This window comes from Rhinolophus sinicus, linkage group LG06, assembly GCF_036562045.2.
Source record: "Rhinolophus sinicus isolate RSC01 linkage group LG06, ASM3656204v1, whole genome shotgun sequence".
Taxonomy (NCBI): domain Eukaryota; kingdom Metazoa; phylum Chordata; class Mammalia; order Chiroptera; family Rhinolophidae; genus Rhinolophus; species Rhinolophus sinicus.
In genome coordinates, this window is record NC_133756.1 from 95,635,543 (window position 1) to 95,649,106 (window position 13,564).

A 13,564-nucleotide genomic window follows, 5' to 3' on the forward strand; every position below is an offset into this window, starting at 1 on the left:
TGATCAATATGAAAATAGACTGAATGTACATTTACTTCTGTGAAATTTACTTCAAGATAATTTTCAATAACAAGTCTCCATGCTTTTATATTCCTTGAGATTTTAAGAATTTATGGATTATTTCTGCATTGTTTCTGAGATATGTTCACTTAAGCCAATATCATGTTGACAAACTTAACTGTATGTGTATATGTAAATCTGTATGTAGGCATGTTAAGGTTAAAATAATTTGTATCAATATTTTATCATAGCTTTTAAATGAACTCACATCAAGAATAGAGGTAAATAGTTTCTGAAGGTCTGCATTAATATTAATCTATGAACATTACAAAATTAATAATACTGTTTCGATTTCCCTATTTGTCAAGATAATCATATTAAATGAGACATAACAATATCAACAAATTTATAAATTTTTGTTTAAAATTGAAACTAGAAATGATTACTAATGCAAAATGGAGTAATAATTTTCAACAGTAATTGTTCACATCATCATGGAATAAGTGGTTAATTTCTATAAATTAGAAAGCATGAAACAATTACTGGGTCAGTCTCAACAGTAATTTCTGGGCACTAATTCAACTAATCATTCAATTTCATCAGGTGAAACAAAAGAACTTGGGTTCAGCCCATTAGTTTGTTATACTTTTGATGTCAAATTAACAAGCTATTAATCAAAACACAAACTAGATAACAGTTACTAATTTAGCAACAAACTATGTTTATGTCCATGTGTGTTTAAAAATGTGTATATACTCTTCAAAACTACACTAACTTTTGGTAAATAATTCCTAAATTAAAAATAATACATTCATTTTAGGCTCTAAATAATATTTAAACTTGTGTAGGGTGAACTTAAAATATAACCAAAAACTACTAACAATATTTTCACACTCAAGTTTCCTTATTTCCCTTTATAATCCACCAGATCTACAGCAAAAGCTTAATTTCCAGGCAACTGCTGATCTATTAATATATTAGTTTGCATTTATCAATTATACTTTAATGAAGCTGGGAAAAATAAGTTTGAATTTTCTAGAATTATATACCAAATAAATAAATAAGTTACTTCTTTTGAACTTTCTTCTTTTGCTATGTATAATGATTTTGAGATTTCTTCAAGATGTAATAGGACCAGGTTATAAAGTCTCCTGACAGTTGATTCTGAAAATTTTCTGAATTATGAAAGCCAGTTGTTGGTCATTATTTAGAACTATAGGAATTTACAACTAAATAACTTTTATTTAAAACAAAGTTAAGAAGTACCCCAACCTTATCATTTCCTAATTACTTTATGATTTTTATTATCTATGTACTTGAGATTATGCATCTCTATTGTACCTGTGTACTGGGAATACTATTAATGGTGTGCTAACGGGCGGCTCTTTTCAACTGCATTCAGTAGCCTTGCATTGGTCATTTGAAATCAGCCATGTATTTACACCATGGAAATCAGCACATGCTGCAGATCAGGGCTTAACATTTGGAAGCACAACACTGAATTCATCCATGTTGTTGCATAAACCAGTGTTAATTTTTTTTTAAATTGCTGATTAACTTTCCATTTTATGGAGACGTCACAATTTGTTTACCATTTCCTCTGTTAAATTTTGGGTTGTTTCCAGTTTTTGATTAAAAATAAAGCAGCTATGAACAGTCATAAATATTTGTATGGGCATATGTTTTCACTTCTCTTGAGTAAATACCCCTGAATGGGATAGTGGGTTCATATGCTAAGTGTATAGTTTAAATTTAAGAAAAGGCCAAACTATCGGTAGTTTAAGGAGTGCTTGTTATTCTTCTTCTGTGTTAACACTTGATACAATTTGTCATTTTAATTTAAGCCATTCTAGTGGGAGTGTAGTACTGTCTCATTGTGATTTAAAAGTTTTTTATTGAGATATAATTCATATGCCATAAAATTCACTCCTTTAAGGAAAACAATTTACTGGGTTTTAATCATTTCACAAGGTTGTACAACCATAACCACTAATTCCAGAACATTCTTTTTCATCACCCCCCAAAAATACTCTGTACCCATCTAGTTACTTTTCCATTTCCTAACGAACAAAGATGGCTTTCATTTATTTTAGTCTTTAATTTCTTTTTGTCTTTAATTTCACTCAATGCTGTTTTGCAGTTTTCAATAAACAAGTCTTGCTCTTTTTTGTTGTTGTTAAATTTATTCCCATGTATTTATTTTTTTGCAATGCTATTATAAATGAAACTGCTTTCTTCATTTCATTTTGGATACTATAAATGCTATAAACTAGAATTCATTGCTATTTGTACAAAAACCCAACTGATTTCTATATATTGATATTCTCATTGTGATTTTAATTTTCATTTCCCTAATGACTAACTATACCGAGCATTTTTTTCATGGGCTTCGTTGTCATTGTATATCATCTTGATTAAGTGTATATTCCATTCTTTTTCCCATTTTTAAAATTGGGATGTTTGTCTTCTCATTATTGATTTGTGATTTTGAAAAACAGTATTTCTAGATACATGTTCCTTTGTTGGATACATGTCTTGCAAATCTTTTCTAAGTCTGTGGCTTATTTTTCATTTTCATAACTGTGACCCATTTGGAGATATTTTTGTATATGTTTGGAGATATAGGTGTAGGCTTTTTTTGGTGGGAGAGGAAGAGGTTTTGGGTATTCAATTGTTCAAGTACTATTTGTTAAAGAGATTTTTCTTTCTCCATGTAATTGCCTTAGTATATCTGGTGATAATCAATTAATCATATATCTGTAGGTCTATTTCTGGACTATTTATTTGTTCCACTGAGCTATATATTTCCATCCTTTTGCCAGTATCACACTACTTATATCTTCATAATGAGACTTGAAATGATGAAGATTAAGACCTTCCATTTTATTCTTCTTTTTCAAAATTGTTTAGAATACATTAGGTCCCTTGCAATTTTGGAAAAAATAAAAACAAACAATAATATTAGAATCAAATTGTCAAACCCTACAAAAAATCCTGCAGAGGATTTGATTGGGATTGTATTAAATCTCTAGATCATTTTGGAAAGAAATAACATCTTAACAACACTGGGTCTCCTGATCCATGAATATGTCTTAACTTGCATATTTCCATTTATTTAGGTCTTCTCTAATTTCACTTGTCAATGCTTTGTAGTTTGCAGGTTGTAGAAAAGTTCTACACATTTATTTTAAACTTTATCCCAAGATACATCATCTCTCTGATATTATGGCAAGTGGTATTTTTAATGTCAATTTTCAAAAGTTTGTTTCCAGGATATACATAATTTTTTAAGTATTTACCTTGCATCCTACAACCTCACTAAATTTAAACTCTTACTAGCTCTAGAGCTATTGTGTGATTCCTTAAGACTTTGTAAGTAGATGATGATATCCTCTGCAAATAAAGATAGGTTTCCTTCTTCCTTTCCAATCTATTATGGTTTTATTAAATTTATTGGGGTGACACTGGTTAACGAAATTGTATCGGTTTCAAGTATACAATTCTATAATACATCATCCATATATTGCAATCTGTATGATTTTACTTCTTTTTCTTAACTTGTTCCACTAGCCAGGACCTTCAGAACAATGCTGAACAGAAGTGGTGAGAAGGGACCTCAATGCCGTTTTTCTGATCTTAGGGAGAAAGCATTCAATCTTCTACTATTTTATTAGCTGTAACTTTTTCATGGGTGCCCTTTATTAAGTTCATTTCTAGTCCTGATTTGATGAAGGTTTTTATCATGACTGGATGTTGAATTTTGTCCAATGCCTTTTCTATGCCTATTCAGATGATCATGATTTTTCTTTATTAATCTATTAAAATGGTAAATACCATTGGTTATTTTTTTTAACCCAAGTTTGTATTCTTAGGATACACCCCACTGGGTCATTATGTATTATCCATTTTTATATTTTGTTAGATTCAATTTGGTAGTATCTTCTTGAGAAGTTTAGTGTCTATGTTCATGAAAGATATTGGTCCATTGATTTATGATGATGATGTCTTTGTTAGGTTTTGTTTCCAGACAATGCCGGTCTCATACAAAAAGTGGAGAAGTATTTCTGCCTCTTGTATTTTCTAGAAGAGTTTACACACAGTTGGTATTATTTCCTCCTTAAATATTGGTAAAACTTCACCAATGAATTCTAGGAGCTCTCTTTGTAGGAAGGGTTTTAAATAACAAACCCAACTTCTTTAATAGATACAGGCTATAGCTTATCTATTTCTTCTTTAATGAGCTTTGATATTTTGTGTCTTTCAAGGAATTTGTACATTTCATCTAAATTGTTAAATTTATGAGCATAAAGTTGTTAGTAATATTCCCTTATTATCCTTTTAATGTCTGTAGGAACCACGTGATATCCTTTCTCTTATTCCTAATACTGGTAACTTCAGACTTCTCTATTTCCCGACTTCTCTTTTGAATTAATTGAGTAAACGTTATGTTACCACCTTTTGTCATATATTGGCTCATTATGCATACCTCTATAGTATTTTTATTGGTTGCTTTAGGACTTACAATACACATCTTTAACTTACTACAGTCTACCTTCAAGTAATATTAATAAAACTTCATGTAAGCATGAAAGTGTACTTCCAATTTCATTTGCCAAGGAATTAAAATGGATGAATAAAAGAATGAAATCTGGAGTTAAAAAACTCTGCTAAAAAAAGAGAAAGTATTGTCTCTTATATTGGCATGATGATAATATTAAGTTAGGGATAATAAAGGAGAATTCCAAGAGACTAGAGATTCTGGGGTATATACAGGCACCTTTGTTCTTACATGGATCAACAGGAAATGATGTATATTTGTACGAGTATGTATATATGATTCAATTTTGACTGTAAGTGAAGCTAGATATGAGAAGGTAGGGGAGTTCCACTCCAGTATTTGACAGGCCTTTGGAGATGAGTATGTGGAGTTCAGCCCATTCATAGATAATAACTACCTCTTATAACAATGATTATCATTTAGCTGCATGATCAAATTAACAAAATATTCAATGAGAGATGAAGTGGAAAGAACAGTGATCTAGGACTGCAGTATGTGCTTTGACACATAATCAGGAATAGCAACTCCTTTCAGCTTTAGTTTTGTAATCTAAGTAGAAGAGGAATGATGAGAGTAGCAAACTGGATAAGGATTACAAAAGTGCCCTATAATTGGTAAAGTGTCATATAAAACATAAGGTATTACTTTATTCCAATGGAAAAATACAAATTATTCAATATTAATAATTATCATTTGGTAAAATAATTTAGGTATGACTTTTCTAAGCACTTATTTGCACTAAGGTAGATAAAAGAGGGGGCCTTTCTATTACCAACAAGACAAGAAATAGTTAAATGTTGGAGAGGTTGTTGAGAAAAAAGAACCTTCATACACTGTTGGTGGGAATGTAAACTGGTACAGACACTATGAAAAACAATATGAGAAAGTTCCTCAAAAATTTAAGAATAGAGCAAGCATCCCTCTTCCGGATACCTACCAGAAAAATTTGAATAAAAAAGTAATTCATAAAGATATACAAGTATGTACCCCTATGTTCATTGCAGCATTTTTCATGGTAGCCAAGACATGGAAACAACCAAAGTGTGCTTTGATAGATAATGGATAAAGAAGATGTGTTACATATATACAATGGAATACTACTTACCATAAGAAAGGATGAAATACTGCCATTTGTGACAGCATGAATAGATCTTGAGAATTGTCATGCTAAGCAAAATAAGTCAGATGGAAAAGGACAAGAACCATACTATTTCACTCAAGTGGGATATAAAACAAAAAAGCAACAAATGAACAAATAAAACAAACTCACAGACACAGACAATAGTATGATGGTTACCAGAGGAAAGGATGTTCGAGGAAGTTGAAGATGGTAAAAGCGGTCAAATATATGGTGACGAAGGAGACTAAACTTTGGGTGATGAGCATACAATGCAATATATAGATGATGTATTATAGAATTGTATACTTGAAAATTATGTAATTTTACTAACCAATGTCATCCCAATAAATTTAATAAAAAGAGGGCCTTTAAGAAAATATGGAGTCCTCAACCATTTTATTATATATTTTTTTAATTACAGTTTATTGGTGTGACAAGTGTTAGTATAGTTACATAGGTTTCAGGTGTACAATTCTGTGATACATCATCTATATGTCACATTGTGTGTTCACCACTGAGTAAATTCTCCTTCTATCACCATTTATTTGATCACTTTTACCCTCATCTACCACCCCCTTCCCCCCCAACCCTCTGGTAACCACTAAACTATTGCCTGTGTCTATGAGATTATAATCCTAAATGAAATAAGACAGAAAAAGTGGAGAACCATATAATTTCACTGATATGTGGTATATAAAGCTGAAAACAACAAAGGACAAGACAAACAAATGAAGAAACAAAAACTCAACCATTTTATAATAATTAACATCTTTTGTTTTCCCCAAAGACTTGAAGATTAATGATGGAGATCACAAATGTTGATAAAGTGGAGTTGGAGATGGCAGAAAGGTAATGTGGTTGGTGCTAACGCCCTTTAAATGGGAATTCTAACTACAGAACAGCATTTGTTAAGCTTTAGAATGCACTGAACCATCTCATGAGCATGAGAAAACACAGCCTGCAGGGTGGGATGGGGCCCAAAGATTCATACTTCTACGAAGTTCTCAGATGGTGCTGATGCTACTGGTTTGGAGACCACACTCTGAGAAACATTGCTATAAATAAGTTCACAACAGAGAAAGGGATGAAAGGAATAACCTTTCTAGCAGGGGAGATCTTAAATCTTAGACGTCCTGAAGTTATATACTAAAGCTCTCTCTGTGTGTGTGTGCGTGCGTGTGTGTGTGTGTGTGTGTACGTACACACATATTTTAAGAAATTACGTCTCTCTCCTTCAATTTTCAAAGGTGTCAGTGATCCAAACTCCAAACAAGGTTAAAAAACAGTTGTTTGCAAATTTATTTTTTTTTAAAGTTAGGATCCACTAGCAATTTCACTATATTGTTGAGGAACTCTCTCATTTAAAAAAATTAAGTAGCTATTTAGTATTACTACTCAGCACATCAGGATAAATTAAAATGTAGAACTAATGCATATATTTGCTTTACAAGGGGTACTATTAAAGATATTTTTAAAACGCAATATAATCTATTAATTTCTACAAAACAGTAATTCCCTTAGTGATTTTTCAGCAAGAAAGATGAAGCACTGAATCTTCTCAATTTTTGTTGTATGTTTTAAATTATGATTTAAAATCTATGTCCTAATATGAAAAAGTCAAATATCGATATTTTACAATATCATTGTCTCTAACAAACAAATTGTAAGTATTGTGACTTTTTACAAAAAAAAAGTTTCAGTAGATCACCAGAAATTGTCAGTATGAAATAAGTTATAATTCTCTCTATGAAAATTCCTACTCCAATCATGTCAGACTAGTAAAGAAAATGTCAGGTACTGAACTATTTCCTAAATTACATTAAATCATATCACATAACACAGAACTTGTCACATTCAACTGTAATAAAACATTAAATTTTTATCCTAAAAATAAATGGGATAGTACTGAATTCACAGTTTATTGTAAAATTCATTAGAAAGTAAATGTCAAAAACTATTTTACGATCTTCTTTTAGTGAAAGTTAGCCTAATCTCATTTGAGTTTCACCAAACACCCTGAAATATTTCCAAAAATAGTATCTGTGATATAATTTAAACGTGCTTTGCAAAACGCACTTTTCATTCTTTGAAAAATTTATAACAAATTCATTTTCATGCAAATTATTAAAACGTTTCAAAAATAGTGGTATTTCAGAGGCTGTAGTTCTTAATTTAAACTGTAGTACATAATAATTTAATAAATTAATAATGAGATAGTCTACATCCTACAAAGACACATTTTAATTAAGAAATAAGTCATCAGGTCCTGCAGTTGTGCCAAATATGGAAATACTTAGCAGAACTTAACAGGTCAAGAGAATAGGAAGAAATGTTATAAAGAATTAAAAATCTATGACCCCCTTTTTAATTAAAATTTATTGGGGTGACATTGGTTAATAAAATTCTATAGGTTTCAAGCGTACAATTCTATAATAAATCATGTATGAGACATTGCATTGTATGTCTTCAACCCAAAGTCAAATTTCCTTTTGTCATTATATATTGGATCCCCTTTACCCTCTTTCTACCTGTGCCCCCTTATCCTCTGGTAACCACTAAACTATTGTCTGTATCAATGAAATTTTTTTAAAAGATTTTATTGGGGAAGGGAAACAGGACTTTATTGGGGAACAGTGTGTACTTCCCAGGACTTTTTTTTTTTTTCCAGGTCAAGTTGTTGTCCTTTCAATCTTAGTTGTGGAGGGTGCCGTTCAGCTTCAAGTTGCTGTCCTTTCAGTCTTAGTTGTGGAGGGCACAGCTCAGCTCCAGGTCCAGTTGCCATTGCTAGTTGCAGGGGCGCAGCCCACCATCCCTTGCGGGAGTCGAACTGGCAACCTTGTGGTTGAGAGGACGCGCTCCAACCAACTGAGCCATCGGGGAGCTCAGCGGCAGCTCAGCTCAAGGTGCGGTGTTCAATCTTAGTCGCAGGGGGCGCTGCCCACCATCTCTTGCGGGAGTCGAGGAATTAAACTGGCAACCTTGTGGTTGAGAGCCCATGCTCCAACCAACTGAGCCATCCGGGAGGCAGCTCAGCTCAAGGCGCCGTGTTCAATCTTAGTTGCAGGGGGCAGAGCCCACCATGCAAGGGCAGGACTCGAGGAGTTGAACCAGCAACCTTGTGGTTGAGAGCCCACTGGCCCATGTGGGAATCGAACCGGCAGCCTTCGGAATTAGGAGCATGGAGCTCTAACCGCCTGAGCCACCGGGCCAGCCTGTATCAATGAATTTTTGCTTGTTTGTTTGTCTTGTTCAATTGTTGCCTTCAGTTTTATATCCCACAGACTCGTATGAGTAAAATAATACGGTTCTCCTTTTTTCTGTCTGACTTATTTCGCTTAGCATGATAGTCTCAAAATCTCAATATTCATGTTGTCACAAATGGCAGTATTTCACCCTTTCTATGGCTGAGCACTATTCCATTGTATGTATGTACTGCATCTTCTTTATCCAATCATCTATCGAAGGACAAAGTTATTTCCACATCTCGGCCACCGTGAATAACACTGCAATGAACACTGGGGTACATACATCTTTACAGATAAATGTTTTCAGATTTTTTTGTGTGTAGATACCCAGAAGAGGGAATGCTAGGTCATATGGTAATTCTATTCTTAACTTTTTTGAGGAAACTTCATACTGTTTTTCATAGTGACTGTACCAATTTACTTTCCCACCAACAGTGTATGAGGGTTCCTTTTTCTCCACAGCCTCTCCAACACTTGTTACTATTTGTCTTGTTGATGACAGCCATTCTAGTAACAGGTGGGAGGTATTATCTCATTGTGGTTTTCATTTGCATTTCCCTAATAGCTAGTGAAGTTGAGCATTTTTTCATATATCCCTTGGCCCTTTGTATGTTTTCTTGGGAGAAGTGTCTGTTCAGGTCCTCTGCCCACTTTTAATTGGACTGTTTGTTTTTTTTGTTATTGTTGTTGAGTTGTATGAATTCTTTATATATTTTCGGTATTAGCCCCTTACCAGAGGTGTTGTTTGCATCTATCTTCTTCCATTCAGTTGGTTGCTTCTTTGTTTTGTTGATGGTTTCTTTTGCTGTATAAAATCTTTTTATTTTTTTTATTTTTTCAGTTATAGTTGACATTTAATATTATTTATATTAGTTTCAGGTATACAGCATAGTGGTTAGACATTTATATATATAATTTATGCACTCATCCCCTCTATTAGTCTAGTACCCACCTGGCACTATACATACCGTGTTCCCCCGAAAATAAGACCTAGCCAGACAATCAGCTCTAATGCGTCTTTTGGAGCAAAAATTAATATAGGACCCAGTCTTATTTTACTATAATATAAATCAATAGTTAACCAGTATTATATTATATTATATTATATTAATTATATTACCAGGTATTACATTATATTATGTAAGACCAGGTATTATATTACGTTATATTATATTATACTGGGTATTATACTATATTATACCAGGTATTATATTATATTATATTATATTATATTATATTATATTATATTACATCATATAATATAAGACCAGGTTTTATAGTAAAATAAGACCGGGTCTTATATTAATTTTTGCTCCAAAAGACACATTAGAGCTGATTGTCCGGTTAGGTCTTATTTTTGGGGAAACATGGTAGTTGTTGTAACATTATTGACTATATTTCCTATGCACTACTTTACACCCCCATAACTATTTTGTAACTACTAATTTGTACTTCTTAATCCCTTTACCTTTTCCACTGCGCCCCCAACCCCCTGCCATCTGACAACCATCAGCTTGTTCCCTGTATCTATGAGTCTGTTTCTGTTTTGTTTGTTCATTTATTTTGTTCTTTAAATTCCACATATAAGTAAAATCATATGGTATTGGTCTTTCTCTGTCTGAGTTCTTTCACTTATAATACCTTTTAGGTCTATCCATGTTGTCACATATGGTAAGATTTCATTCTTTTTATGGCTAATATTCCATTGTATATATGTACCACACTTTCTTTATCCAATCATCTATGGATGGGCACTTAGGTTGCTTCCATACCTTGGCCATGGTAAAAAAATACTGCAATGAACATAAAAATGCATATATCTTTTTGAATTAGTGTTTTGGATTTCTTCATATAAATACCCAGAAGTGGGATTGCTGGGTCATATGTTAGTTGTATTTTTAATTTTTTGAAGAACCTCCATACTGTTTTCCAAATGTTTGCAAATGGCTGCACCAATTTGCAATCCAACCAGCAGTATATTAAGGTTCTCTTTTCTCCACATCTTTGCCAACACTTGTCATTTGTTGATTTATTGATGATAGGCATCCTCACAGTTGTGAGGTGATATCTCATTGTAGTTTTAATTTGCATTTCTCGGACAATTGCAGAAGCTCTTTAGTTTGATATAATACCATTCATTTATTAATGCTTGTAGTTCCCTTGCTTTTAAGGTCAAATTCATAAAATCCTTCCTAAAACCAAGGTCAATAAGTTCAGTACCTATTTTTTCTTCTGCAGAATTTATTTCAGGTCTTATATTTAGGTCTTTGATCCATTTTGAATTAATGTTGGTGTATAGTGGCACCAGTCTAGTTTCATTCTTTTGCACATGACTTTCCAATTATTCCAGTACCATTTATTGAAAAGGCTTTCTTTTCTCCATTGTATGTTTTTTGCCACGTTATCAAAAATTATTTGTCCATATATATGTGGGTTTATTTCTGGGTTCTCAATTCTGTTCCATTGGTCTGTGTTCTGCCAGTACCATGCTGTTTTGACTATTGTCGCTTTGCAGTATAATTTGAAATCAGGGAGAGTGAAACCTATGGCTTTGTTCTTTTTTCTCAGAATTTCTTTGACTATTCACATGACCCCTTTCTAAAGTATCACCCTTTGGTGTTAATCAAGAAAAGTGTTTCCTATAATAAAACTGAATTAGTTCTTTATCTTTCAATATGATCTAATGGAAGCTACATTATATTATAATCATAGAAAATAATTTAAATTATTCATTTATCTCAAGTGTTTATTCCAAAGGTCACCCAGATGGTTAACAAAAGCAAAACAAACAGACAAACAAAAAACAGGTTTGCCGATTACCTTTTATGTTTTTTATTAATATCACATAGAACCCTCTTGAACTATCCTATTAAAGGCCCTAAGCACCTCTTGAGATGAATAAAAAGTAACCTACATGGTATCCCTACTTCTATAAACTCATTTTGCACAAGTTACCAGATGAATGCTCTAAGAGCTGTTCTTTACATAATGAAATTCTGCTAAAGTAACAATAACAAAGATAACTAACATTTATAGGGTGCTGGCTATGTGCCAACCACTTTATCCATGATTTAATTTAATTCCCCAACAATCCCATGAGGTAGGTACCTTTTTCTTTCCTATTTACAACTCAGAAAAGTAAAGTTTAAAAACGTTTAAGTGACCTGCCCAAGGTCACACAGCTGTAAATGGTAGAACTGGATTCAAACAGGTAGACCTATTTCAGAGGCCACATTCCCAGCCATGTTGCTACATTACTTCTACATAAAAATGCTCTTATTGTCTACAGCATTTAATCTCAACTCCTTTCTTTGGCTTTGAAGACCTCAAAATCTGATCTAACTGTAATTTTACTACACTTCACTGTATACCAGTCACTTGGACTTGCTGATCTCCTCTACACAAGTCATGTTCTTAAATTATTGTTACTCTACTCCTACATAGCCTGTACCATACATGTTACCCTTATTATAAAGGATATGGTTCATTTTAAAGAAATAGACTCTCATGAGTATTTACCTTTTGATAAATAAATTTAAATAATTCCCATTTATTATGGCAACTAGACCTGCTAGGTTCAAATCCTGATTCTGTAACTATTCTTCGTGTGATTCCAATTACATTATTTAACACCCCTCTGCCTCAGGTTTCTCACAATAAAATGGGGATAATAGTAGTACCATCTAGTAGTATTAGTGTGATGATTAAATGAATTAATGTAAAGTTCTTTAAAGTTCTGCTTTCCCAGTGGTTTCTTCACTGTGTAAAGGAACTTCCATGACTGATAAAGTTTCTACTTCAAATTAAAAAAAAAAAAATAGTTACAATGTATAGTACAATAGCATACTGCAGTATTCTGATAATCATAGTTGATTAATAACAATAATTATATATAAAATAACTTTAAATTCAGTAAACAATGCAAAGGTGAGATTTTTTTTCAAGGTAAAGGAAAACAGAACATAAGGTTGCTAGAGCAGGTCTTTTTGGAAAAGAATTGGATACTGTGATGGAATGAAAGTTTGTGTACCCCTAAATTCATATATTGAAAGCCTAATCCTTGATATTTGTGAATGAGGCTTTGCGGAGGTAATTAAGTCTTAAGGGTGAAGCTCCCCTGATGTACAAGTAGTGCCCTCATAAGAAGCTTGCTTCCTTTCTCTTTCCTCTCTGCTATACGAGTATAAGGACATAGCAAAATGACCATCAGCAAGCCAGAAAGTGGCCTCACCAAATACCAGATCTACTGGAAACCTGACCTTGGATTTCCCAGGTTCTTCGCAAGTGTGAGAAACAAATGTTTGTTATATAAGCCACCCAGTCTATGGTAATTTGTTATAGCAGGCCGAACTGATTAAGACAGATCTTTTTTTATGTTAGTGAGTAAGATATATGAAGTTCTAGGAAGGCTATCTTTTATATTCGAACAAAGAAGACTTTTAGGTTGACTATCAGGTTCTCTGATATTGAGGGTAAACAGAAGGAAAAAAAAACCCACGAAACTGTTTTCTTTCTAAATTCCTTTAGAGCCTCAGTGAAATATTTTCTAGATGCCACATTCTGTAAGGTTTACGAGTATATTCTCCAAATGGCTAAAGTAAATCTATGTAAGATACTCTGTATTTTTTGTTTCTGTCTAAT

The 13,564-nt window shown here is 32.8% G+C and overlaps 1 protein-coding gene across 4 annotated transcripts in view; it reads right to left on the reverse strand.

Annotated features, from left to right (window-relative positions):
• The window catches only part of DYNC2H1 (dynein cytoplasmic 2 heavy chain 1), a 293,546-nt gene that overhangs the window by 43,809 nt on the left and 236,173 nt on the right, over window positions 1-13,564 (reverse strand). The window lies entirely within an intron of this gene.